At 38.4% G+C, this 23,157-nt stretch overlaps 2 long non-coding RNA genes and 1 pseudogene across 2 annotated transcripts in view; 1 reads left to right on the top strand and 2 right to left on the bottom strand.

Moving 5' to 3' along the window:
* LOC149105416 (uncharacterized) overlaps positions 1–21,501 on the bottom strand; it is a 61,007-nt gene extending 39,506 nt beyond the window's left edge. The window contains exon 1 of the long non-coding RNA XR_016201465.1: positions 21,049–21,501. This is a non-coding gene — a long non-coding RNA (uncharacterized LOC149105416). The remainder of the gene's footprint in view (positions 1–21,048) is intronic.
* On the bottom strand, positions 11,912–13,499 carry LOC149105417 (uncharacterized). The gene is made up of 2 exons (XR_016201472.1): positions 13,025–13,499; positions 11,912–12,147 (listed from the first exon to the last, which is right to left on the bottom strand). It is a non-coding gene; the product is annotated as an uncharacterized LOC149105417 (long non-coding RNA).
* Positions 21,502–23,127: 1,626 nt separating the features above from the next.
* Positions 23,128–23,157, top strand: part of LOC149105415 (uncharacterized) — a 3,231-nt pseudogene continuing 3,201 nt past the window's right edge.

Below are 23,157 nucleotides of genomic sequence, written 5' to 3'. Positions count from 1 at the left end.
TAAAGTAAGCCAATCACAATCCTTGTTAGAATTGTTCAAATAATTTGATTGGCTAACGAAGCGACAGCTGTCAATCACAAACTGGACTTCAGCTAAGCTTTCAGTTTCGAGAAGTTTGAGCGGCTTTCGAGAGAAGAACGATGCCTTCAAAGTTCGCTTTTAAGTTAATTTTTAAATACGGGTCTCAAGGCAGGTAAAGGTTTATAGTGCAGAGGAATCCGGCCGTATTGTGGCCCATGAAAACGAGCACTTTTCCAGTGGAAATTACGAAACGCGGAGCTCAAAGCTTGTGGATGAAAATGCGAAATGCCGGGTTGAATTTGACAGGAGCTACAGTTATTTACGGCTTGTAGCCGCATGCAGCAAGATTGTCCGAACTAGCGTAAAAGTTAGAAAGACTTAACGATTCCCACTGGTTCTACTTCGAGCACAGAAGAGAATATCAGAGCAAGTTTTGCACTGACCACTCGTCGGTTTACTTCGCTGAGATGACCGGAGAACGAGCGTTACTACACTGCATGTAAGTGTTGTTTGAGCAAATGAGCATTTTTAATTGTAAATATACAAAAATAAAGCTTCTCATCATAAACAGAGACAGTTCAATTGTTTTCTGTCGTTGTTTTACTTCTTAGTATAATTTCTGCCTTCGTAACAAATATAATGTCTTTATCGAAACATTGTTTAGGTTGAGAATTTGTGTATTTCGCTACAGCTGTACATGTTTTGTCGGCGGGAATCTAGCAAAACTTGTTATTTTAGTACAGTTTTAACACTACTGTTGCTAACAATGGTCTCTGTGAGCCATATTTACTGCAGAAAAATAGCTCGCTTCCAGTGCGTTTGTCTGAGTCACAGGGGATGTTTAATTTGGGTCAAATTTGTCAAAATTCCGAAGCAAAAATTTGGAAGCCAACTTACCGTCATCAACCCGTGCTGTGTTCTCTGATAAAGCACGCTGTTTCAGCCAATCGGAGCGCGCGTTATATGGAAACTTTATTATAATTAGTATTACACTAGGCTTGCTGGTGCAGCAAGTATGGAATATAATTTTCCAAAATAGTAAATCCATACACTCTTCTGAAACGTGGTAAATTGCTAACAGCACCTCCATATTCCCCTTTTGCACATGAACATGAACTATTTTTTCTACATCAATCAGTGACCCTGCATGCAGAGAAAGCTTTGCACGGAGACGATTCCATTGGTGCTACTGCATTTGGGGATACACGGTCCCTATTTTTCAATTTTTTGGGGGCTTTCCGTGTTCAACTTTGGTGCATGTAGGATATTTTTTTTTATCCATTTAGCTGTAATTTTACTGATGTCTTAATTAAACATATCTTGGATTTGGTTGACCAAATGCACATATGCATCAAAACCTCCGAGTATGTTCAATTGTCTACATGTAGTGAAGGCAAAATATGTGTAGATGGTATAACTTACTTATAGCTTACTGATTAATTTTTGACATAATTTAATTACAAAATTATATATTTGATGGGGTCACCCAGTAGTTAACAGTCCCTGTAGTCCACAATCTTCGTGGAGGAAAAAAAAAACATCAATTATTGAAGTTGAATTATAAAATTATTGATGGTAGCCCACATGTAAGTATTCATCCACAAAGTCTTATTTTTATCATTAATGCCAGGGGGAGTTTTTCATTGTGAATGTTGCAATGTTGCAGTGGATCTCATTATATTCCTGTATGCTGTTCTTAATACTATACAGCTGTCATACCTTTAATCGTATCTTTTTACAGTCACTTTTGGGAAGTATCTTAAGGCTATGTAGAATTCCAGCATTTTTTAAAAGGTAGACAGTATTAATAGCATATTTTATGAAAAAAAAGTGAACTATTGATGGATGTACAGTATGAAGGCAAATAGCAATGCACGATTATGTTACAAAATACATGTACAAATTCATGCCACCACTGAGTCAATTGTAAACATTGTAATATTTAGATTTAGCCAAGCCTAAAAGTGGAGCTCCTGGGCCAGGTTGCTCAAAGCCGGAGTAAGCTAACCCAGGATTTTGATGTGCGTTTTGTAACTTTGAGGTTTTTTTCTGTTTATAATGTCTGGCCTTCTGTTTTGAGTTTCAATAATCTCAAACTACATAAAACATAAGCAGTGAAAAACATTAGTATACCTTCTGAACAACCCGGCCCTGATCAAGAAGTTAACCTAGCTTGAGCCCACAATCCAATAGAAAACCAGTACTTTGTCAGCGGTCAACTTTTTAAAAAACAGGTGACCTTGATGAACTCTTAACCTGAGCTCCTGATATGGTCACATAATACTGGTCAGCAGTTACCTTGTTTTGACAGCTGTCAATTGACCATGACATGGATGTCCAATATCATACGTGTATGATTAAACTATGGCCGCCATGTTCCACGGCGTTGGCTTTGTTGGGAGCACCATGATCCACACTGTTAGACATGTTGACCATGAAAAAATAGTTCTATGGTTTTCTATTTGTATGCGTGCATGTGGTTCTGTTTCTATAGTTATGGGACTCTGCTTGGTGGCGGCCCCTGGGAGCTCTGCTATAAAGGTGGCTGTGTCATATACTGTTTCACATAAAATGGAAAGAAGCAATAAGTTCTTGTTTTAAGGTTACCGTATACCTTGAGAGGTGTTTCGCATCCAAGAGAAGTAATGCTCCCCTTTCACACTGTACTGTAGCTACCTAAACCCCTATATCAAATTAAAGCTTATAGAGCTGGTTATCAAATGAGACAAAGAATTTTGAAATAAAATGAATTATCCAGTTATCCAGGCCACCTAACAGGAGTGTCCAAATCACCTTTAGAAAGCTACAGGTCAATGAAATTTTTTTGCTAATTTAATATGTTACTCAGGTTCTAGACCCAAAGTGCTTAAACAATATGTCTGCATTTTGCCATATTCAATTTCAGTGAACATAAAAGCTACAGAACAATTTTGAAATAGGATTAAAAAAATATATGAAGTGATTGTACAAAAATCACTCTTGGGAAAAAAAAATTCAAAATAAAATATCCCCTGACATGGTTTTGTTGTTTACATGTCAAAATTAGCTACATCGCTTAGATGCAGGCACATGGTAACCCTAAAGACACAGCATTTACGACAGAGTGATTCTAAACTATATCCTTATTCTAGATCTAGACTACACAGTTATATCATGGTCACTCAAGACTGCATAACCTTCATGATCTAAAGGCAAGGACAAGATCAGATCTACTGACTTTTTCAAAAAGAGGAAGCTTGGGATTGCATAACCCCAGATATGCATGTTTGCCAAGATGACTTGACATCCCAATTTGTTTATATTTTGTTTTTGTTTTTTAACCAGCACATTCAATGCAGACTAAGGACAACAAAAGAAAAGCCACTAACTGGAATGCAAACAGTTTTAAGACCTAAATGGAAGATCAAGATGTCTATAATTATTTGGACCAGGACAATAAACATAAACTGAGAAGAACGTTGAAGCCACTAGATGGAATGCAAACAATTCATAGACACTGCAAAAGTGTTACTCTTTTCTTTTCAGTCCAGACTGAAGTGTCATCATGTTCAAGATCATATATTTCATGAAAAGGTTGCAAGGATCACATTTGAAATAATTTTCCTAATAGCCCTTTTGCAATAGTGGATGACATCACCTCAGCAAAGACAGGAAGATCTTCCAGTGTCATTTGTTGATTGCAATTATACAAAGTAAGTAGGAGAGATACCAAGTAAGAGAGACATGCTAATTAAACTTTGATAATCATACCTGCAAGACAACTCAGAAGACTTGCATGAACTCTTCAGATCACATGAAATACATCAAATGAATGGTTCTTGATCCTTCTCAAACAGTACTCAACAATCAATGACACAAGATGCAACTATGGTACTGACAAACATGATACCTGTGCTAACCTTTCATGAAAGCATATACATTGCTGATGAAAACTTTAAATAAGCATAAAAGCAAATGACTTTTAATTAATTAAATGAGGAAAAAAGTAGACAGAGTTCTAGAGCTGGTATTCTTGGTTTGCACTGTCACACAAAAATTAATTCGAATTGACCATTCAGTGGATAAATTCAAGACATTGTGATGTTATAGGAGACAAATAAAGAAGACACCTTTCCAAGTTTTAGCTCTACAGGCTGTGCATCTTCCCAAGCTTCAGATATTTGTTGAAATATTTTGCGCAAATTTACAGAGCCCAGTATGAAACTGCCATGTTGGTGTACCTCCATTGTACACCAACATTGCAGCAGGCAAATGTTGTAAACATCTGGAAGTTACTTTGGATACCTAGGTGGCTGATTAACTGAACTGAACAAGCAAACATCTAAATATTAAGCACTTTTCCTAATACTTTAACTTCTAAAAAGGCTAAAAGCCACGAGATAAGTAAATATTTTTTGACAAATGCTTTCGTAGCTTCATGTTACGCACCACCATAACTCTGAAATTCAAAATGTGCTTGTTTCCAGACAAAGTAAGCTATTAAGGTGAAAAGTTGTTAAAAGATATAAATTTACACCCCTCTTATGCCTGATGAGGATAAAAACTTTAACTGGTGACTCTTTAGTTTTGGATTTGGAGTCCTAGATTGAATGGTTTTTTTAGCATGAACATCTCAATATTAATTTTATTTCAAACAAATGAGAACCTAGAAGTTCACTAAATAGCTTAATTATTTAAGTACCTGTATTACCTGTAAGGCTTATAAGCCAAGGGAAAACGGCAAGTTCAACTCCTTCTACATGTACATGAAGGAGTTGTTTGACTCAAGAAAATAGCTTTTAGCTTCTGAACTTATTAGCTTGCAAAGAAAGTCATGTCTGATAGCACAAAGCCTAGCAGTTCCTTGGGAAATTCTGTGAGGAAATTCAAACTACAGAAGTACTATGAGAGATTAAATTTTTGGGGGCTAGCGAGAATGACTTTTAGACAAGTACATCATAGTTACAGCTTACTGAGAGGATAGGCCAAAAAATTGGTTTTCATTTCTCCACACCCTGCTTATACTTAGGTATACTTTGCGAGATGGTGCAAACCGTTCCAGCAGAAGCGAAGAGCACTAATTGTATCTTCAAGTTAGATACAAAAATCTCCAACTTTACACAAGGGTACACTTATCTATTAACTTTTGATATTTTGGGGGGAGATATGGTAGAGATTTAGGAACTGAGTAAACAAAGGATATAATGATTAATTATAATGTCTTTCTACTTAAGGAGGCAATAAGAATGTCACCAAGCACATGAGACAGTTTTGTTACATGATCAAAATTTCCATTACATTGAAAATGCATGCTCTTTTGTCAATGATCAAATCTACAGGTGGATATACACAACTTCTCCCACTTCATATGAATGTCCTAAATATAATGGGTGACACCTTAGAATGTCTGAAATATTAACTACCCTGAAAATTGATGCTTGAAGTACAAATAGTCCTATGCATTTTAAGCTTGCTTGCCAATAGGAGAGGAGTGATGTGAGTAAACAATTGAAAATCTTTTATGTTGTACTTTCTGGTTGTGACTCTTGCAAGTCAAAACTACATAAGACAGAAATACCACTGACAGCTTACTTGTTAGGGGTTCAAGCAAAGTTTCCCAATAATGTATTCTTAAAACGCAGGAAACACTATTTTTTAAAGAAATACTTATTACAGTCAAACTCACAAAACCGTGAACACCTAAAATACGCCTGAAATGTTTATTGTGTAATAACCAATCACAAGTGAGATCTCAAACCACATAAACCACAGAACAAGGATGTATTGCATAGGTCATGGAACTATAGTCCTGCTGTTAAGAGCCAAAAATAACCAGAATTGTTCATTTTTTGATAAAAGCATGAAACTTCCCAGGATTACTAACCTCTATAAGGTAAACATTTTCTGATATGGAGCCATCCCAAATTTACACCCACAAACATGCTACGCGCATGTCAATAAATGACGTCTTAGGCCTTTACATGGGAACGAGGCTGAGTTAAAATGCTTATTTCTGAGCCTTCTCAGGAGTTCTTGGTCTAGATTTCTTGCTTTTTAATATAAAAGCAACTTATAAAGTATCTGGGAGTCTAAAAATTTGTCACGTGATTAGTCACGTGACCATCATTTCAATAAACAATAAAATAATACCGAATATTGCGTTAATACGATTAATTTTTATTTCTCTTCTTCTTTCTCGTTTTTCCTCGCAAATAGAATGAAGTAATCATTTTGAACATTACATATACAGTCATCAGAGATTCAAACTCTGAAACTTGTGTTTCTGCATGCACAGTGTCATTGGGTCTCTGCATCAAATCGAGGCTTGGACAAAGCATGGATCTATGTTGGCTATTGAGGTGATTTGCTTATGGTGGCTCCCTATAGTTTCACGATTCATCCGTACATAGGACTAAAGCTCAAGTAATCTGCGCGCATTCAAAGGAAAACGTCAGTGTTTTTCGATTTTTATGACGTCAACATGAGCACAAAAAGCAAAACTGACAGTGAATTTTCTCGCGTTTCCTTCGGTGAGTTTTTTTTTTAATTTGGCTCAGTTGTGACCACATACAATTCCTATAAAATACCCTATTTCTGTTTAAATCTGTCAGAGCTAACTTGATATATTTAGAAGAATGAAAAAATACAGAATATTGGAAAAACCGTCCAAACAACCTTGACTTTTTATCAATTCGAAATGTCACGCAATATCATTTTCATAATGTGGCAAAGTGTGAAAACATTTCACCGAAGGAGAATATAAATATTAAGGAGTTCAGGCCAAAATGAGGAATATATCTGCCTATCATTAGATGAGATGTTGCCATGGTAACGGCCTTAATCCAAAAATTGACATCCAAAAAATAAGCCTTATTTTAACAGTACCGATACTGGTAAATCTCTACAGGGAAAACTTTAAGAGAAGTTGACTAAGTTTTCTTTTCTACCTCGCGCTCCATAGGAAGGGTGTTCGTAAATACTCTAGGGAGCCACCTTAAGGACGTTCACAATAATTGTTTCTGCGCATCCTTACTGTGCACGCAAATTCACAAGCCACGTCATGCATGTAAGCGCGCGCTAAGTAAGAAAATAAGCAATGATAGGACAGATAGCCTACAGCTTTGCCTGGATTTAACGATCTTAGACGTTCGGTGACCCCTACGTTTCTTTCCAGAAACAGATTTTATTTACCATTATCTCCACATCATCCAAAAATGAACAAAAAAATCAATGTGGGAAGTTAAAAAAAATACAAGATTTATATTTCTGTCCATGGGACATTGGATCCTACCATCTTGCGGCTGCAAGGCGCGTGAAACTATGGTGGCTAAATGCGAACTTGTTATTTAAGGAACCTCACCAGTTAACTAAATACACTTAAAAAGGGCCACTTAAACAATACTTGGCAGAGAACATTTCCTTTCAAAGATCTACTTGCAATATTTTTGGGCTTACAGACACTGTGGCCTTAGGGACCGTTCATTTTTTATAAGGTAGGGGGGGCTGGTGGGATTTGGGAGGGGGGCCATGCGAAAAAAATGGCTTTCGAGGGGGGGGCATCCCAAAAAAATAAGGGAAAAGGGGGGGTCACGTGAAATATTTTAGTAAAACTTTAAAATGGCATAATATCTGAATATCAAAAAAATTGCTATAGAATAAACATAGAAGGCAGGATACAAATTTATTACAAACTTTCCTTCTGCTTTAAAAAAACGTTTGGCGACAAAAGGCATTTGTAGATACTGAAACAAAGTATTTAACACTGCTATTTTCGAATGCAACTTTCACTGGCACTCATCTTCATCTTCGCTGTCGTCGAGTTCTTCGTCGCCGCTTGTGCTGCTATGGGAGTCTCTTTCACCAATGCTGCAAGAAGCAGCAATGCTTTCCGTCAGCGTGTACTCTTCAGGGCACATGAAGGTGTAAACATAATCTCTGACTTCCTGCTCAAGGTTGGTGGTGATTCTGCTTCTTGCAGCATTGGTGAAATAATTCCCTTCCAAGAGCTGTGCGACGTATGGCCCATCTCTTCTAAATATCGACCTGGCAACATCCTCAACTTTAATACACTCTTCCGGGACGGCCGCTCTAGGAGGGTACACAAGGCATTGTGGAAGATCATTTCCTAGCGGGTTTCCAACACAGATTACATAAACTCGTTGGACGTTGTTTTCAGTCCGCTTCCTGTTTCTTTCATTTGACTTTCTGCGGTTTTCTTTTTTCCTTCTCCTTTTGTTGATGTGCTGTTTGAGTATACCCTTGAATATGCTGTTATAATTGCTCTTCTTATTTTCTAGTGCTTCCATGTCCTGCGTGACCTTCGTCAACTTAGCTTCTATACATTTGATCTGTTTTACATTAAAACTGTGGGCAAATTCTTCGCCCTGCTTTAAAGCAAGCCCATTGGACTGAAAGAGTGTGGAATCGTGTTCCTTTACATCTTTCAATATGACATGCAACTTTTCCACCATTGCTCTGTGCTCTTTGATGGAGAAGTTCAGTTTTCTTCCATCACTGGGCTTCAACTGGTACCGTGGCATGGAAAACTCACTCGCCCTTTCTGAACAGCCATCCGCACTTAGAAAGATTGCTTCTTTTTCTTAAACCAGTTCCTGACCATTCCTGCCTACCGGAATACCACTACCTCTCCTACCAGAAGACCCCAAAAGAAGGGCGTGATCCAGATGACTGGCAGCCAAGGGTCCAAGCGAAGAAAGAGCATGGAAGTGGCAGGCTGGTTTTATCTCACCCAGAGAGCGTTGCTCTATTTGCAGATAAGTTTATTGTCAAATCAAAGTTTGTGGTGGATTATCTTCAGCATCTTAAAGTGCTGGAATTTAAAAGGAAAAAGAGAGCAGAAGAAAAGGCAAAGTTAACTAGGGACGCAAAAGATAAATCACATGAGGATTATCCTTGGACTGAGTTGTGCGAAGATCTAACCAAGCTTAAAACGCTACGTGTTCCAGAACTAAACAAGTACTTGAATCACCTCGGGCTGAAGCAGCATTTGAAAAGCAGCAAGAGTGAGAAAGTAAAGGCAATTGTAAGACATTCATGCTTGCAGCAGAAGAGTCCTCTCAGAGCTGGCCAACCAACACTGAGAAATGCCAGGACATTGACACAAAATGACAACAGGGCAAGTGCTGACAGCAGTGAAACGGATGAAAATGACAATGATGAGTATGACAGTGATGCCATTGACTCTGGGGGAGAAGATGACTCAAGTGACGTCATTCTTGCATTCATCAATTCAGATGAGGAAGATGCCAATGAGAGGCCAAATGCCACACGCTCAGGGCGAGCCATAACTAGGAGATCCGAAATTGACTTCTCTTTCTTTTGATTTGTTTTTTAAACAACAGCTCTCTGTAGTATAGGGATTGTAAATATTGTCTTCATAGTGAGCACAATAACGTGAAGTAGGGGGATAACAGACAAATATTAAAAAAGTTGAAATCTAAATATTGTTTGTTCAATTTTTTTTGGGGGGGGGGTCATCCCCAGAAATTACCGCTATAAGGGGGGGCCAGGTGAAAAAATTGGTAAGCTGAGGGGGGTCATGTGATTTTTAAATGGTGCTTCCCAAATCCCACCAGCCCCCCCTCTCTCATAAAAAATGAACGGTCCCTTATTCGCTAACGAAGCCCGATTTTTTCAGATTTAGGGTGTTCTTTCGGGCATGTTTTCTCCAAAATGAATTTTCGCACGAACGTCCTTAAGTCTGGCTTAACGGGATATAACTAATTTCGCTACGGATCTCATGGGAAAACTCTTGATTGGTTTAAATCGTATTTGATTAATCGCACACAACGACGCTTCGTTAATGGCTGTCTCTCTAACTTCACCACTCTTAAATATGGTGTGCCACAAGGAACCATCCTTGGTCCTCTTTTATTTCTAATTTACATTAACGATTTGCCTAACTGTCTATCGTTTAGCGTACCTAGAATGTATGCTGATGACACCCACATTACTTATGCTGGTTCTGATTTGTATCTGATTCAGTCTAGTCTATCTCACGACCCTGAAAAGCTAAGCAAATGGCTTGTGTCTAACAGACATACCTCGAACGCTACAAAAACGGAATTTATGTTGATCGCCCTCCAGGCAAAGATTAAGTACCCTATGTGATACACTCGAACTCTCCATTGATAATGTTCCGATTGAACAAGTTTCCTCTGTGAAATCACTCGGAGTATATATCAATGAAAATCTAACGTGACATTCCCACATTGATAAACTGTGTAAAAAGATCGCTTAGAACTGCAACTGGAGCCATAAAGCGAGTTAAGCCATTTGTGCCTCAATCTACCCTACTCTGCACATACAACTCACTAGTTCAACCTCACTTTGATTACTGCAGCCTAGTCTGGGGTGATTGAGGCAAAACATTATCTAATGAGGTACAAAAACAACAAAACTGTGCTGCACGAGTAATAAATTCATCGGGCTATGACGCTGATGTCGATTCCTTGTTTCACAAACTCAGCTGGAAAGACTTGCAATTTCAACACCAAATTCAGAAAGCTCTAATTAATGGTTTTCAAGTCTTTAAACGGTCTGGTTCCCGAATATCTCACTTCTAAATTTGTAACGCGAAATGAATTAAATTATGCTCTGAGGGACTCGGTTAACAAACTTGTTGTTCCCTTTCTGAGAACTAACTACATGAAAAATAGTTTTAGTTACAGCAGCGCAACCCTTTGCAACAGCTTACCATGTAACATTAGGGAGTTTCGTTCATTAAATCAATTTAAACGCTTTCTCTATCGTAATTTTTAAACACACGGCATTCATGGAAATCAGGTTTATAAGTAGAATATTGCTGTAAGTTATTACAAAATTAACATATGTTTGAAGACTAATCTTGACAGTACCGGTTTGTGCAATTGTGGTGGAAATTGCAACTAAAAGAACCTTTATTCAGCTAGTGCTTTTAAAAGCAGGCATAGGAACGTTATAGCCAATGACAGCTGTTTTTCAAAAGGTTTCCTTCAGACCAAAAAGTTCAGCAAGTGTTTATTGCAACATACCTGATCTATTCCGGCATATTTGAAAGTCTCAAATGCGAAATAGAAGGTGTCTCAATCACAGTAAACAAGTAACTCAAGAAAATCATGTCAATGAAAACTATATAAATTGACTATTGCCTATTGCTTATTGCAGTGCTTATTGCCTTGCTGGTAATTGAAAACAATGATCACGTGACTATCACGTTACATAATTTAAGACTCAAAGGCACTGGTTAATTTTTTATTGTATTTAAAAAAGCAAGACACTAGGCATAGAGTACCACAAGGCCAAAATAATCGGTATTTTGCATCAGCCTCGTTTCCATGTAAGGGCCTTGTATGCCATATTTTTGACATGCGCATTCCATGGTTCTGGATGCAAATTTGGCATGGCTCCATATCAGGAAATATTTGTCTCATAGAGGTTAGCCAAGTTTGATACTTTTATCAAAAAACGAACAATTTTGTCCCTTAACAGCTGGACTAATAAATTCATGTATAGTTTTGGTTTTCGCTTTGTCTCAGGATAAACACTCTGTCTTTATATATTACTGAAAGTCCAAATAATTGCTATCCTTTTGTATCAAGAACCACATCCAGTATTTAGTTTGTGGGATTTTGAAAAACAAGAATCCCCCGACGCTTACAGTTACTCAAGTGAAGCGATGGTTAATTTGACACAGCTATAAATAGGAATGAATAAAAATTTAAAATTTTGGTGGTTTCGCTAACCTTGGTATCATCTTTGGTTAAACTAGCAACTCAGTTTGCTCTCCAATAACTGCAAAGGTACCATGCACTTCAATTGTACAATCTTATAACAGTGGCTGGCCTTTTTAGGGACAACACATTATAGTACATTGGCCAAAATACAAATAGTCCAAAAACGAAGAACAGTCTAGAAAGTAAATTTAACAAAGCCTGCAATGATTACAGAATGATTAAGCCTTATTATTGTTTTAGTCAAGCAACACATACTTAGTATAAGCTTTGGCTGACAAGGATAGTACAAATCTGGAACGATATTCCCACAACTCTGGTTACCGTTGTACTATCTAGTGAAACCACAACCTGCATGCCTCTTGTAGGATTTGTTTGTCAAATAGAACCAATAAATTGTATCCATTTTAGTATTCTGCAAACAGAATATAAATGGACATAAATAAATAAACAAATTAATTATTCAAAATTATTCCATTAAATTACTGTAACTAACATAATAGCCACCTAATTTGTTATAAACTACAACTAAATTCTAACCTGGGACCTACAGAAATTTGATTACCTATGATATTTTGAACTTTAACATCCAACATTTAAGTACATTGTATATGGGAGTAGACTCTTTTTCCTTTATGTTCTAAAGATACTTATTTATGCACTGCATCATTTACTCTGTACTGATGATACTGCTTACAAAATTCCAACAGTTTAGCTGTTCTATATATTTAAATGATTCTGTGGTTATTTTATGAAAGGGCCTGTACGGTCGAATATTCCTTGATGGCCTATGTAATTTAGTAATGTACAAAGATGTTCCGATTTCACTTCCACTTTGCTGGCAATCAAATTAAAAATCGTCAGTGTAAAACGCAGACTGTGGACCGCAAACCGGGGTAAAATGCAGATTGAGAGTAAAATGCAGACTGCAGACTACAGACTTCATAAGTACATATCGTTTTATAACAATAGTATCAGGCGCTGGTCTTAAACATGATTATTCAGGCTAATTGCAGTGAAAGACTGTACTCCGATCAACTGAGTCGCGCTCCGGTTAGACTGAATATCACTCCAGTTGGCCTGGATATCACTTAGGTTAGCCTCCAGTTAGCCTGTTTTCGCTTAGACTCTATGGTCAGTCTACATTTTGGTCTGTAGTTTGCAGTCCGCAGTCTGCGTTTTACACTGACCGAATCAAAAATCTAGTCTAAAATAAGCTTACTTACACTGTAACATTGTAATCAACCCTAAAGCCTACCACTGTCAACAATGAAAAATATCAGATGGCTTACCTCTTAATCTTTTCAAGAAAGTACCTATTCTTGTGTCAACATTTCATGGCGTTCAACTTCGAATTTTTCTGTTGCGGATCTTGTTAGACCTTTCGTGAACACGTTGCTTATGATCTGACATGTTTATAACTGAGCGTTAATCTTTCCGATACCTAATAAAGAGGAAAAATCACTTGAAACCTAAAAACTCTGATCAAAATGGTTAAATCCGACGTGTTTTGCAGGGTTATATACTTGCCACGAGCGGCGAATTAATGTCTTGTTCCCAGTGTTCCTCGGCCCCTCTCGAAAGGGGAAAATCCGCTGAGTGCAGGCGCAGGGCTACGTGAACGGCGACCCAACATGGGACGATTTGTGTAACGAACGTTCGAAGAGATCTAGATAGAAAAAACTCGCGGGGGAGGGGGAAGGGGTGGCCTCTTAAGTTCCCCTGAAATCTGCCCATGAATAAAGGCTCAATCTTCGTTTTCATTATCACATCACCTAGACTGCGAGCAGTCTCGCTCTTCCTCGAAAATCCATGGGGAAGAACGCAAAACAAGTCAGCACGCGAGCTTGACTCATGACTGTGAGCGTGACGTGCGAGCAACGATGCCGCGAGCCGCTAGTAGCGCGGACATCGGAAGAGGGCTGCTAGCGGCTCGCGGCATTTCCATTCGTCGCTCGCACGTCACGCTCACAGTCACGCTCGCACGCTTACTTGTTTTGCGTTCTTTCCCACGGTTTTCGGTATAGCATGCGTGGGGCCGCACACACGAGGAATGTGTTCAATACAGAAAAACCCTTTCTCTGTTCTTCTCACACGTTGATTTATTTGGTGCATACAATTCAGCCCAATAGCCCTTTAAGTTTAATGCTTAGCTTTTTTTATTTGCATTACAATGTAATCCAACGCGGATGCCGTGCAAGTTGGATTATAAACAATTTATTGGCTGAGGTTTTTGTGATATCCGGAATAATCAAGGTCGAGGTAAGTGAAGCTGATAACACTAACCGAGCCCTTGATTATTTCGGATATCACAAAAACCGAATCTAATAATTGTTTTCTTATACATTGATTTAAAGAAAATAACGACAAACGCATTATCGCACCGAACACAGTTTATTTTCGACAAGCCATGTTCTTACTTCGCTGTCCGTGAACTTGACGTTACTCTTGAAAATCATGCATGGCGCGCGCAACCTACAGATTATTCACTAATCTGCTAGCAGATCAGTGAATAATCTGTAGGTTGCGCTGTTTCCCAGAATTAACTGTAGTTTTTTTTTTTTTAGCCAATGAGAAGACAGATGGTGACTACAATGTATAATGATTTTAACTATTAACAACATCGAATTAAATAACTGAGGAGCTCCGCTTTTAGGCCTGGCTAAATCTATATATTATTGTAGCCATATCAGGTCAGTGACTTGATGTCTCAGGATATCAAGACAGTAGACACAGCTTCTGATTGGCTAGTTGGGAATTTAGTTACGGTAATCTAGAGCTACAAGAAGAGATCTACTCACTGTGTCGAAAACTCGGTATTGTAGCGGAAAATATCCTCAGGTAAGTCTTTCAACTGATTGTTTTGCAAGTACCTACCAACAAATAATCACAATCATTGTCAATTGCACGATAAAAGGGAAATTAAGGGGTGTGTGCTAGGAGGTTCCCTTCCTGATATAGGATACAACCTTACAGAAAACAAGAATAATAAAAATAAAAATGGGAAAACAAAACTCTCTTACATGATGCTTTCCATGTTGTTTCTCGATCTAGAAAATTCTGAGATCCCGGAATTGCAGGATCTCTTTCATTTGTGACACCACTCATATTTAGCCTGAGACATGGGAGATTAGGGCAGAGAGTCACAAAGTGTCCGCACTGACTTAACATCGAATTTATCTTACACAACAAGCGTTTTAAAAGGCGACAATCGCCGAAATTGATGATCTCACTAAGAAACTATTAAGAAACAGTTTCATGTGTCAATTATATGGATATATAACTTGTCCATATCAACCATGTCTTGTCCGTCTTTATCAGCAATGTCTTCAAAGGGTAATTTAACTAAGTGTTTGAGATTATTACGTTTTCGTTTGTCTTTGTGTCACATTTTGTGTCGAATTTGTTGCAAATTCTTATAGTATTCTTTGATGTGCAAATCAATTTTGCACTTTTTTAGCGCATTTCGTAGAAATGTTTGTGGTCACTTTGGCTTCATATGAGCTGATGCTAAAATTAACATTTTCGGATTCGTTGTGCCCGATATAATACCCTAAGTTGAACTAGTAAACTCAATTTTAGCAGATCAATGTAAAACAAGTCGGTGTAAGAGAGCATGAAAGATGCAAGATCAGATGCAGCGCGGTGATTGGGTACAAGGAATGTAATGTGAGAAATTCTGTATTCAATAAATAAATTTTCAAGTGGTTCTGGAACCAGTCCGATACGAGTGATAACAGTTACTGTGCAAAATAATAAGTCTGTCGTTAATTCGTGTTAATACAGTTGCTGCCTTTTCGTCCGTTTTGAGACTAAGTGGGCGACAGGCTACGTTCCGCAGCTCAGTGCTCCTGTTTACGGAGTGTAGGCTGCAAGTGCGCCGGTGTGCTTGTAAAATCGTGAGTTAATTGGTCTATGAGAACATATTTTTACTAGAAGGGATGATAAAATTGTCCACATTTTTTTTATTGAAAATCTTTCAAAAATTATGACTATTTTTTTTTTATTTGAATCTAAACTTATCATATAAATAGAGTCGCGGTGGCCTCATGATTAGAGCGCTCGTCCCCGGATCGAGCGGTCCTGGTTCGAGCCCTGGCTGGGGACACTGTGTTGTTTTCTTGGGCAAGACACTTAACTCTCACATAGTGCTTCTCTCCATTCAGGAGTATAAATGGGTACCAGCGAATTGTTGGGAAAAGCTGACAAATTCCGGTGGAGTGACCTGCGATGGACTAGCTTCCACTCCAGGGGAAGTAGAAATACTCCTAGCCGCTTCATACTATAGAAAGTGGGATAAGGTCCGGCAGCTATGAACCAGTCCGGCAGCTCCAAAGCTTCACTTATCATATAGGTACACATCAGACATCATCAGACATCACCTCTTGCAAAGATGTTGAAAATATAGCACGGTTTCTGCTGCAATATATTCTGCTAAAGATATTACTCTTCACTCGTCTTTTACTTGCTTCAGTGTCTTAAGGACAAATATGGGCAAATTGTATTCAAAATATGACTTTCGTCTTGTCAATTACATATAACGTACTCCTATAGACGAAAATGGCGTTAGTTGAAAATATGAAGTTTCGTATCTCAGTTAAGTGTCATTGTCAGAGAAAACCGGGCAGCAGGAAAAGATTGAGGTCGGCTGTTTATCTTCATCTTAATTTTCACAGCATAAAAGCTATCCGAAAAGATTAACAACCATGTCACTTAACGAGGTAGGTATTCGTTTTTCTTTGAGATATCACCACATCATAATTTTGGCCTCGCAAGCGGTCTAAAATGGCCGAAATTTCCGGCAACTTTAGGTGAGGCTAAAAGATACTTCTTACAAATTCCAGAAAGTCTTATTTTTTGTGATAATATTTGTCCCCTTATTGGTTGACTGAGATATATTTGAGGTTTTTCGCTCTAATCCTACGCTTTTCTTGAGGTGCCATCTATCGCCGCTGAATCGTTAATGGGCGTAACTCAATTTTAGCCATTTTCAGCGACTCGTTTTTCAAAAGTGCGGTATTTTATTTCTAGAGAAAAGATATATTTTTTTTGACAGTCTTTTACACTGCCATCACTATCCAGTTTAGTTAAAATTGTTAAAAATTTGAGGTAAGTCGGAGTAACTGGTCTTGCAAAGTCCCCAAAAAAATCATTAGCCAGAATCATTTCCCGCCAAAATTTTTAGCGAAGAATATCACTTTATTCCCACTTTCTACGATATTTAGCCTTGATTTAGTGAAAGATCTGCCAAAACAGTTAGTTGGACAGCAGAATAGCATATTTTAGATGTGACATCATTTTTTTACGATGTGAACATTTCAAACTCGCCAAATCCTTACTATTATCTGGGCTAAACTTTTCCGCAAAAATTCTAGTTTTCAACGTCACGCTACGGGGAGAAACAAAATGGATCCTAAATTCGCTTGTGATTTTTGCTATCACGTACAACAAGAAGTTTAACGCTAAAAGATCTATAAAACACATTTAAACAACTAACAAGGTTTCAGTTGCCATTATCAAGGTAAAAAGTGAAAAAGTATAACGTCTACTTAGAGTATATAAAATATGAACAATACATAAAATATTTGCGGGTCCTACGCGTATAATTCTCAAGGTAGGAAACGCAATACAGAAAAACGTGTGCGAAAGTGTTACGTAAACAGTTTGGCGCGAATGGAGTCGGTTTGCGTGTTAAGAGAACGTTTGATGTCGATCCTTTACGTACGGCATCTCGTAGACTTAGCAATCGAATTTGCTGTTACATTTCCTCAGAACTTTGAAATGGTGGCCAGTCTCTGTTTTGTTGTTCCCTTGCTGTGTTTCAAAGTGTTTTCCAATGGCTGAATAACGGTGTTCATTTATGCTTTGATTTAAGTGTTGGACAGAGAACAATGCAAGAGTTCGAAGTGTTCATTCTGAGGAAAAATGATAAAAAACATTTAATTTTTTCTCAAGCATCTGAGCGGGCAAGAATGCTAAATCCTCGAATTTGATTGGCTAATCATACGCACGTGACCGGTCCAGCTTTTCACGATACGCTGGGAAAACTTGCGGTTGCAGTTAAGCTGGAGGCTATTCGATGCGAGTTTTGAATGAAAGGGGCGTTAGTGATGGAGGAAATTTGTGTCGTCTGTGGTTGGTGATTCTCATATGAGTTTAAAATAGTGTCGGAGACACCTTTTAACTGTGATAAAGCTGGCCGTGAGCTGTAGTTTGCTATACTTTGCTTGCTGCTGTCCCCTGAAACGGGCTGGAGCATTCGCATGTCGGAAAGCAAGGTTATCTGTTTATTTAAACTGATTTCAAGAAGTGATGTTTCGATGTTTTATTCTTGACATCAATTAGTGTATCAACAGTCAATTTGAGAATGAGAAAAGTTGAATTTCTTAAATAAATTAATCTCATCAATATTTTGTTTATCAGGGTTGTTAAATTTGAGATAAAGCAGTGGTTCTCGGCTTACCAAGACCAATTTTGTGCTTGGTTTAGTCTCGCTCGACTGTCGACTGAGACTGCTCGAGTATTTTTTCTAAGTCATTTCTTAGAAAAGAAACGGTTTGATCTTTTTTGTTACTGCTTCTCGTACCTGTTCAATGCCTCGACAAGACTTTTTTTGTACCTTATCCTTTGCCCAGTCACGTAAAATATTATCTAAATTGTTAAAATTTTCCGCCATTTTAAAACAGAGAGGGAAAAGCTTTGTAATAATGACGTCAATCGTGCGTCTGTCCTCTAATAGATCATAGGCGAGAACCAATCAAAATGCGAGAATAACTTGGGTTATTATATAAAAGATCCCTGCCATTAACATCTACCGCTTGATCTAGCATCGAATTCCTTTACACCCTCCCTCCCACGGGTAGCCACGTATTAGGGACAAGGCCATATATAGGCCTATGTTATAGGGCTTATACAATTTAGACAATTTTGACAATTTAGAACGATTTGTTATTATTACTTTCCAATTGCTTAAATTTTCCATTTTCAGCAATTGGAAATAATTATTTCATGTATACTGCAGATCAGTTCACTCCTCACGGGAAGATATGAGCTTAATTGATTGACCTCGCTCCCAATGTGTGGCTTCATAGCTCAGTTGGTAGAGCATCGCACCGATATCGCGGTATCGCGGAGGTCACGGGTTCGAATCCCGTTGAAGTCCCGATTTTTTTTCAGGCTCTTTCTTTCCAATTGCTTAAATTGGAAAATTTACTGCGATGATCATTCTTCACTTTCATCTACAACCGCAGTTCAAATATGAATTATTTCATGTGTACTTCGCATCCTTCAAGTTTAGTCGTCCCATGTGGCCACATAGCTACCGCTGTGATATTTAAGTACGTGTGCATTTGTCAGTCAATTACTTAAGTAGAGGCAGCAGCGAAGTGGAAGTAGTGAAGTTAGACGGAGATCATGCAAGATAGATTTCTGGCAAATAAAAGACCCATAGACCAGAGTCTCGATATTCCTCTTCGTTTGGACGACTGAGAGATTTCCAAATAAACATAGCGTACAGTTTCTGAATAATTTCTTCATTTATTCGGAAGGCACCATTCCAAGTCCAGAATATTTAAAAGAATGGAGAATTTTCAAAATGAAGGCTGCGCCCTTGAACTTAAAATCTTTTCAAGAACTCGTATTCAAGGCATTATAGAATCGCAAACTCAGTGATCGCCTGCAGCTAGGTGAGATCGATTGATCGAAATTTAAAAAGCTAATCATTTTTAGACGATGATGACAACTGTGAATAAAGTCAGCAACGATAAAACAAAGGTACCGGATGAATTCATTTTTCGTATTGTTTCGCTTGTTTGTTTTACTGCTAATCTCGATAAGTAAATTGATTCGCGATCAATGCACATGTAAGTTTATCATTAAAACTACGGTTGCATAAGTGTATGCAAAGAAACAATTGCGTCTATGTTGTTATGTTTTAATCCGTTATTTTATTCCTTGATATTCACCTCTGAAAATTATACTAAAACAATTATTCGCTTCAGGCTCAGAAATTTTTTAAAGTAAAACCAGTGAGCAGCACGTCTGCGAACTACTTGAGTTGTAAAACTTTTTTATTTTCTCCTACGCGTTTCGTGTGACTAGCGCACACTTCTTCAGGGAGTTTAACAATACAATCAAGTATACCTGTATATATACCTAGATACAATTCTGCATTTCGCAAAAAACGACACCTGCGGATTTGCGTATATAAACCGCTCGGTAATGCGTCTAGGAAACAGGCGTAAAAATATTTTAAGTGTGACGTAACTATTTGGGGCCCACAGTTTTAGCTAATTGTTAAACTCCCTGAAGAAGTGTGCGCTAGTCACACGAAACGCGTAGGAGAAAATAAAAAAGTTTTACAACTCAAGTAGTTCGCAGACGTGCTGCTCACTGGTTTTACTTTAAAAAATTTCAACATTGGCAAATATTCACTGAGCCTTCGGAGCAGTTGTCCGTTTCGCAACGGTCGTTGCCATTTTTATGACTCTTAGAAATATTTTCTGAACTATCAACGAATTTTTCTCTACCAAATTAAAGAAAAAAGAAAATTTGTAGGTAACCTCTGGCTCGGGAGTAAAGGGGCGTGTCTAAGTAAAACATTGGTGGATTCATCACTGGCAGTGTGATTCCATGTTTCAGATAGCCAGATTATAGGAAAGTTTTTCTTTATTTCGCTCCTCGACTTCATCTCCAATGGCCACCCATGAATTTTCTTCCTCATCTTCTTCCCCCTCTGATTGTTCATCTTCTTCCTCCTCTGGTTTGTCATCTTCTTCGTCCTCTGATTCGTCCTCCAGTTCTTCATATTCGTTATCCTCACCGTGTTCTTCTTCTTCCGCTATCTGTTTAACATCACTAACGTCCCTCTTATTGTACCCCTTTCTGATCTGTATGATCTGACCAAACGTCTAACGACACACTTCATTTTATAAACTTTTCAGTGTATTGGGTGTTCGTTGTTAAACATCATACACTTCCACTCGATGGAGTTAACAAGTGGGATTCGCTGATAACAGCAGGTACTCGTTCTCACGCGCCTTGGGGTTTGGACAGATGGTATTCGCGAATATGGAACTGGTAATCGCACCAGCAGCCACCACTAGTAAGGCCATCCCATTGAAGAGAGCCTGGTATACCTTGAAAACACGGTACATGTGACTGTTACACCACCATTGACAATGGTAGAAGACATAGAGCGAATCCAAGGAGTGCAAGACGTCGGGCTCCAATTGCACAGCTGCTGCTTTCAAGCACGTTCCTTCCAAGAGCGAAATGGCTTCTAGAGTCATGTTTGGATCCTCCTTTTTTTTTCTACACGGTGTTTTCTTTATGTACTGTCTGTGGTGATGGGAGAGGGGCTTGATCGTGGATCCGTTCTTTCAAAGGAATAGCGATCTCTGCTGGAATAGATGCTGGTTCTGCCATGGCTTCCAGGCTTGTTGCATCTTCACCGCTACTTGGGATAAACTAACATTGCAACTCAACAAGGGAAGCTTGGTTTTCATGTATAACTGCGGCGACCTCTCAACCACTTTGGACACCAACCTATTGATCAGTTGGGTGATGTTTTGGATCAACTGGTCCAACGACTGGCAAAATTTCTGTTCTTACACTTCGATATTCATAATATATCCTCAACGCTGTCTTCGGTGTAAATCAAGAAAAATGACATTGGGCACTCACACCACACGACAATGTTTTTCGAAAAAAAATAAAAAATAAAAATAATACACCAGGGCCTTTATTCATAAACGCCTCCAAGTATTTTTTCAAACCATAACAAGGTTTCTTTTTAAACAAATCAATGTCCTAGCCATTTGTTCCCTCATGTGTGTCGTACTTGACAGACCAGACTGTCTTATGACAGACCAGACTGTCTTATGACAGGCGACTTCTTCCCCAGCGGTGTCTTCTACTCACAAGTTAACCCCGTTTTCATTTTTTTTTTCTGAGAAATCTTTCGATTTGTTCCCGGATGTGAAAAACACTTACGAAGTATATAAATTTCGGTGGAGGAAAACGTAAAAGGGAAGAGACAATTCTCATGTGATCTTTACATGATGTCTTACGGAAAGGCGTCTAATAACAAGGCCACAGAAATTCTGTCGTAACATTTCTTATCAGATGTAGAACGTAATTGCGGTAAGGATTAAAATGCTCAATTGCTTTAAGAATATCGACCCATCGTTCCATCGTTCGCATTATAAGAAAAAGCCTATCAGGAATCTTCTTATATCAGCTTTTTATATCCTTATCAGAGAGGGTATCTCCTTTTCCATGACCTCAGCCTATTGAGGGGGCATCCCCCCTTGCCGTGACGTCAGACCCAGCGAGAGGGTATTGGGTATGGGGTATACGCGGCGGCCATCTTGAAGCCATTTATTTTCCGCCCACTTAGCCTAATTTATTCGGGCCACCCACCAGTTTCGCCGTCTGAGCCACCTGTTAACGTAAAGGTGACGTCATGTTTTCTCACACTTTTATTGGCGGCAATTTTCTATAAATTAAAAACGAGGTTGCAATCGGTTAATTTGGCAGCTATACTACTACTGTCATAATCAGCTAATACTTCACTTTTGTTCATGTAAAAAGTTGCATTCCACTGAAAACAGTTATTAAAGACACTTTCTTTTTTTTTTTGCAGGGAATGCCACTGGAAGAAACAGTCATGTCATAATGCAAAAACTCCCTTTTAGAATGCCACACTAGGTATTACTTAGGGATTCTGATGAACATTTACCCTTTAAAGACTGGATGCCTCCCCCCCCTCCCCCCCCCCCCCCACTTTACAAGTTCCTGCTTCATTTATGCACCCCCTTAGGGGCCCTTCCAAACCTCCAGTTAAACTTCCATTGATTATGACTGCCCAACATATTTCTTTAAGGGCACAAAGTCATGTAAAGGTTTACCTCAGCTTGATTGCTAGTAAGCATCAATTGCAAGTTTAATAATTGGAGATTTCAAATTAAAGATAGTTATACTTTGGTGGGAAGGAAAAAAAATGTGACCTTTCTGTTTTATCAGCAACCAAAATAAATGTAACCAATCTTTTCACTTTAATGCCATAGTGAAGAGAAAGCTAGGGTGGTGAAATTCAACCATTTTTACACAAGGATAACTGAACATCGACCAATGAAGACACAAAACAAAGCAAAATAGGGGGAATTCTCTAAGGCCAATATCAAGGTTTTCAGCCCTGACTGCTATAACACTAACTACAAATAAAACCACTAAAAATGGAACAGGCAGGGTTTGTATGGCCAGATATGGTCAGAATGAGAGCGTACCAGGACCCTGTTGATAACAGTATTTTGTACTGAAGGGTTATCCTGGGTTAATATTCGACGATAATGATGATGATGATGATGATGATTTTTAGCTGCTAAGCACACTGATGGAGAATGAAGCTTATGGACTTCCAGTT

This window comes from Orbicella faveolata, unplaced genomic scaffold, assembly GCF_042242905.1.
Source record: "Orbicella faveolata isolate gen_17 unplaced genomic scaffold, um_ofav_v1 contig_34, whole genome shotgun sequence".
Lineage (NCBI taxonomy): Eukaryota > Metazoa > Cnidaria > Anthozoa > Scleractinia > Merulinidae > Orbicella > Orbicella faveolata.
This window is presented reverse-complemented; position numbering and strand designations above follow the sequence as displayed.